This window comes from Rhincodon typus, chromosome 44 (genome assembly GCF_021869965.1).
Source record: "Rhincodon typus isolate 14 chromosome 44, sRhiTyp1.1, whole genome shotgun sequence".
NCBI lineage: Eukaryota > Metazoa > Chordata > Chondrichthyes > Orectolobiformes > Rhincodontidae > Rhincodon > Rhincodon typus.
In genome coordinates this window covers 915,715-921,714 of record NC_063375.1, presented here as the reverse complement: position 1 = coordinate 921,714, position 6,000 = coordinate 915,715, and the positions used below count along the sequence as shown (strand labels likewise).

The 6,000-nt window shown below is 45.1% G+C and overlaps 1 protein-coding gene across 6 annotated transcripts in view; it reads left to right on the top strand.

The window, feature by feature from the left end:
- The window catches only part of LOC109920397 (serine/threonine-protein kinase WNK3-like), a 75,237-nt gene that overhangs the window by 442 nt on the left and 68,795 nt on the right, over positions 1 to 6,000 (top strand). Inside the window, exons 1-2 of one of the 6 annotated variants that reach the window (XM_048619828.1) lie at positions 18 to 160; positions 293 to 1,145. The exons of 1 other annotated variant lie outside the window; for it this stretch is intronic. The gene's annotated coding sequence lies outside the window, so the exon portion shown is untranslated. Of the gene's footprint in view, positions 1 to 17; positions 1,146 to 2,242; positions 2,328 to 2,622; positions 2,846 to 6,000 lie in introns of those variants that run through there. 4 more of the 6 variants (XM_020520432.2, XM_048619829.1, XM_048619831.1 and 1 more) reach the window with 4 other exon arrangements.

Below are 6,000 nucleotides of genomic sequence, written 5' to 3'. Positions count from 1 at the left end.
CCCCCCCCCCCCCACTCTCTCTAACTCCTTCAAACCTCAACCCCACCAAAAACTCATGAAGCTCAGATCCCCGAGGAGCAGTGACTAAAGCTTCAGTTTCTTTTTAAAGAAAGTCTTCCCTCCGTCCACATTGTCCTTAAACCTTCTAGAAGAAATGAAGGTAAAATCTCTGAGGAAGAAGGTGTCAGTTGTGTTGAAATTTTTCTAAAGTTCTTCGAATTTTATTGGGATTTCTATCCCCCTTCTATTCTTTTAAAAAGAAGTATAATGTTTGCCCTCTCTTTTCCTTTAGAAATCTTCTAGGAGAAATGAAGGAAAAGGCTCTGTGGAAGAGGTAGAGAGAGTAAATTTTCTTCCTCCTTTAAATTCTTCTTTATTTATTTTTGTCAGCATTGTTATTTATCTCTTTTCCCCCTTTATACTGAAAAAGTCCTTTATTGTCATTTTCACCCCTTTCCTGCATCAATCCTCACTTTCTCCTTTTTTCAGCCCTTTAGAAACCTTCTCGGACAAATGAAGGCAAAACCTCCAAAGAGGTAGAGGGAATTAATTTTCTCATTCTTTATTTTCCTGCTTTTTTTTTTCTGAAAAGCCTTTCTTTCCACCCTTTTTTCCGTTTAGACATCTTAAGGAAACCTCTGGGACAAGTGAAAGAAAGAACTTTGAAGAATAAGGAGAGGGAGTACATGTTCTTAAAATTTTGTGTGCGTGAGATTCTTTCCTTCCCACGCTGTCTTGTTTCTTTTTCCTTTTCCAACACATTTTTTTTCACTGAGAAAATTTTTCTCCAAAAGAAACTTCCCAGAACAAATCAAGGATAAGGCCCTGAGGAGAGAGAGGGAGTAAACAGTCCTGAAATAATTTTTGTTTTGTGATTCCCACCTCCACTTTTTGCAGCTGAAGGAAAGCTGCCAATCTTTATTTTAAAAAAATCTCTGGAGAAAGTTGCAGGACAGCAAAAACTCTGAGAAAAGGCCTTTTGTTAATTTTATTTTTCATAACACCCTTTAAATTTCTACACTCCCATTCATCACTGTGCCCCTCTGCTTAAAACAAATTCCATGCCTGCCAGAATGGATTTAGACTGCGGGTCCTGGGCTGCTTTGCGACCCGTCCTTTGCAGCGCGTGTGCCTTCTCATATTTAGTAAGTAAAACGAAAGAGGAATAAGAACAAAAAAATTCCAATTATCTGGTTTTTTTTACATCAAAAGGATACAATCTTGATTTTTCTACTGTTGGGGGTTTTGCTGCATATGTTTAGTTGCATTGGCTGTGAATCTTGTGCACTTTTCATATTTTGCATTTTGTTCTGTTGGAATCTTGTGAATTGTTACGATATGTGTTGCAAATGTGAGTACAAGTTTATGTTTAGGTGATAATTGTTTCGTATCTATGGAACAAATGTATTGGAGGGGTGATATGTAGTGTCAATGTATGTTTTCTCTCTCAGCTGTTCATTTAACTAATGTATATTTGTGCAAATTGTTGATAACATTGCAAATGTGTGTGGAAGCATGTGTTTGGTTTGAGTTCAGGTGTTGCCGGGAATGGAGGGTATGCGTTATAAAAATAGACTGAAACTATTTTCACTGGAGCTTAGGAGGTTGAGGGGTGACCTTTTTGAGGTTTATAAAATCATGAAGGGTATAGATAAGCGTCTTTTTCCCTAGGCTGGGGAAGTTCAAAACGTGGGGGACATATTTTTAAGATGAGAGGCGAAAGATTTAAAAAAGGCGCAAGGGGGAATATTTTTTTCCACATGGAGAGTGCTTTGTGTGTAGAATGAACTGCCAGAGAAAGTGGTGAATGCAGGTACAGTTACAACGTTTAAAAAGCATTAGGATAAGTACATGAGTAGGAAAAGTTTGGAGGGATGTGGGCCAAATGCAGACAGATGGGACTAATTATGTTTGGGAACATAGTTGGCATGGACTAGCAAATGGGGCTAGTTTAATTTAGGATATCTGGTCGGCATGGATGAGTTGGACTGAAGAATCTGTTTCCATGCTGTACAACTCTATGCCTGGTTGGACTGTGGAGTCTGTTTCTGTGCTGTATGACTGTCTCTAGGTCCGAAATATAATCTGTCTAAGTTTAGTGTTGGAGTTGCATATGGATGTTCAGTAATTTGCAGGTTTACCTTTAAGTTGCATTTGTGTATCTGTCCTGTTGATTGCAAATGACTGGAAAAAAATTGACTTGGTGGCTGACCAGTAACCTTTCTCCTCCTTGTTTTGCCAGTCTGCCATTTGTTTTTATGATATTTGAAAAGTTGTGTCTCGTCTGTGGAGGTGGAGTTTTTTTTTGGGAAGGTCGGCAGTAGCTTGTAAGTACAGCGTGTCTCTGCTTGAGTTTTTGATGTTAAAAAGCCCGAAGGAGTGTGTGTGTGTGTGTGTAAAAAGCTCAGCGACGCGTCAGGATTTGGGATTTTGTTTGCTGAATGGGCTTTGCTATCTACTGAGGTAGGAGCGCACCTGCAGGCATCTAGTGCATACGGCAAGTCAGGTTTCAGGATGGGGCTGCTCCTGTCAGGCACCTGCCCTAATGGGTTTGCCTGGCATAGGATCTGGTCCTCAAACTTTACCGTTTGTAGCTCCACCTGACGCCCCCCCCTCGCCGCCCCTTCTGAAAGTAGATGACGCACACAGTCGCTGCCTTGTCAGTTTTTTAAATTCCCTCCCCCCTCCACTTCCTCCTGTGGCTTTCTAGATCACAAGCAGCTGTCATGTTGTGCTGGGACCTGGCGAAATCTGTGAATGATTGAGCGCGCAGCAGAGCCTGGCACCTTGTACCCCTTGTAATGGGCACTGCTTCCCATGGACTGCCTGCGCGAGGGTCATCGAGGTGGGTGTCACTCGATACAGTAAAATCTGCATTGCCGCCTCCTTCACCACTGTCAATTTTCAGTCTCTTTACTGTTTGGCCCTTCCTGCTTTCCTTACCAAAACCAGCCTGTGTTTAGATGAATGGGTCTTTAAATGTTAGGGTGTGCTGAGTGGCAAAGTTGTACAAACCAAGCGGTGGGCATAAGGAGCGGTGGATTGTGACAGGTGTGATGGTGCTAACCAGGGTCTGTCCCTGTTTCAGAAACTTGGATTGTGCAGCGTGTAACGAAGCCTTGGGGGAAATCTCTCCTCTTTTAAATTTTACCCCGGATACGAGGAAGGAGTCATCACTGAGGCTTGTAGTTAACACATGAATTATTGGGAATGTCAGCAAGGAATGGACCTGAAATATCCTGCAGTGGCTGTGGGGCTGTGTTGTGAAAGCTGGTCATCTGCTGGACTCAATCGGTTGCACTTCCCGTTTGAGGCAAAGTCAGTGTCGATAAGTCTGAAACCCCAGCTCTGCATCACTGTCTCGTGCACTTGCACACTCTCGCGTGCATGTACACACATACACAGACAGGCAGACACACAATATATATTTATATGTGCAGACATGTGCACACACAGACAGACACTCATTTTTAACATCCTAATGAAGTGGTTTGGGTTGTGTGCAAGTGTTTTTAACATCCCGTGGTCAACTCCTGCATCGTGGAAACCTCTTGTTTTTGTGTGAGGGTGGCATCTTTGTTTTTCTGATCATGTTTGTTGTTCCCTAAGCCCAATCTCCTCCCATTCACACTGTGCCGTAAAGTGGCAGCTGATTTCTCTCGGCGGAGGTTGGGGGACAGGGGCAGGTGCATTTCCCAAGCGCTCATTTTCTTGGCTAATTGACTGGAGCAGTCGTCATGGTTTTGTTCTGCCCCTGCCTCTGTTTTACCCCCTAGATTGGCATTCTGGAGGTAATGCCAACCACCCAGGGTACCTACGGAATGGAGTTTTCTTATCGGGCAACCTCAGTCTGGTCAGTGGGCGTTCCAGCTATTGGGACTTGTCTGATACATTGAATGCGATTGCATAGAATTGTAGTGTCTTGCCGTTCTGATTCTCATCCGTGTCCTCCTCCGTTTAGTTGCAGTCCCCAGTCCTTTCCCTAACACTGTACATTTCCCTCACCAGCCCTTCACCGAAGTATCCATCTCACTTTCGGAGGGACCTGTGAAGCCTGATTCCTCTGTCTTTTTACCTTTTGCCTGCCAGATCATTATGACGCTCTGAATAAACCTACTTGTCCAAAGCAATCATTTGTCCCTTCTCCCTCGCCTCGCTCCCTCTCTCTATTTGAAACATCTTATTCAGATTCCTTCTTCCCCCTTCTCCGCTTTGTGAGAATAATCCTGCTTTCTTCAGTCTCTTCCTGCATACGGAGGTCCCTAGCCCTTGGCACAGTTCTGGTAGATCTCCCTGCGTCCCCTCTGTAAGAGCTGGACGTCATTACTAAAGAGCAGAAATCCAGAATGGAGCACAGAGTTGGGGCCTAACTGGTCAAGTAGACTTCAGTGAAACCCCGTTTTGTCATCTATTGAATTAAAATTACCTTATTGTCATATGTAGTCACGAGTTGAAAAGTTTACAAGTCACCTCTTGCAGCGCCATCTTAGGTACAAATGTACCTAGGTACTGATTCTTAAGTACAAATTCTTAGGAAAACAGTTAGAAAAATAAAGAGAAGGTCCAACATTACAGACCTTTGCGCCATCTTGGGTACAAAAGTACAAAATCATAGGAATAAATGAGAAAAATAAAGAAAAAGTTCAGAATAGAAGTCCTTCCAACACAGTCTGCGCCAGCTCCTAGTCTCCAGGCCACGCCAGGCTTTACCTCAAGACTATCAAAGCTGAGAGTGCTGGGAGGCCGCGCTGGCTTCGCCTCTAGGCCGGGAGGGCGCACTGGTTTCGCATTGAGGTTCAAGGACAGGAGGTAGAAAGAAAGAAGGGAAAAAAGGGCACGAAAAGAGAAAATATATGAATGGAGTGGATGAGCTCTGGCTGAGGAGTCCTACTGTGCTGCCATCTTTGTTGCTTGCATTGACAAGGTCAGGGATCCCATTCCAGCTCCTTACTGCTGATCCCAGCTTGCCTGTTCACCTTGAACGATGTGTAAATCCCTAGATCAGTCTGCATTAGAATCTGGACACATTCCATTCAGGTGCTCGTACCCCATCTGTTAAGATTGTGACTGCTGGTAGTGTACCTTCACGAGGAGGAGGAATCCCTACAGCACAGATAGTCCATTGGGTCTGCACCGACCCTCCAAAGAGCATCCCAGCAAGACGCAGCCCCACCACCGCCACCCTATCCCCGTAACCTCTCATCTCCCATGGCCAATCCACCTAATCTGCACACCTTTGGACTGTGGGAGGAAACCGAGCGCCCAGAGGAAACCCACACAGACACGGAGAGAATGTGCGAACCTCACACAGTTGTCCAAATGTAGGCAGTTTCCCTACATTGGAAGGCAGCGTCACCCAGGTCTTGGGTCCTCTCAAAGCCAGGCTGACCATCCCTCGTTTCGACTTGTGATGGTAGCTCTGAGCTGTTTGTCTGCCCATGCTTTGAGAAGGCAGAAGAACCCTCCATCTGGTAGAGTTCCAAGCAGGCACAGTTGCGAGACGCTGCAGGGGACGGAAAGCTGGAGTGATTTAAGCAGCCCTAAAGTGCTGCGTAGGCTGTAAAGGGACCAATTGTTTGAGAATTAAATACCTGTGTCACGATTCAGCTGCTTCGTGCTTCCCTCCTACTGAAACGCTCATCATACTTTCAAAAAAGAAAAGTACACAAGCACTTTGCTGATCGCCTCATTGGCTAACTGCAGTGTAGAGTGAGTGAGTCTAGGAATCCCACGCTGCCCCGAAGGGAAGCCAGTTACCTAACGGGACAAAGATGCAGGTACAAGTGGTCGAGTGTAGGAGCTGAAGGTGTCACAGCTTGAGACATCTCGCCCTGGTTGTTGGTCACCAGCTTTGTGTTGGGGTAGTTTGCTCACCTATGTAACTTAGGTGCTGAGGTTGTGTGTGTGCCCCCGTTGGTGAGTAAGGGAATTCAGTTGGTTCTGTGGGTTTTGGAGCAGTGCTGTCTTGTCTCCCTTCTGTTGGTGGAGGGTGTGACATGT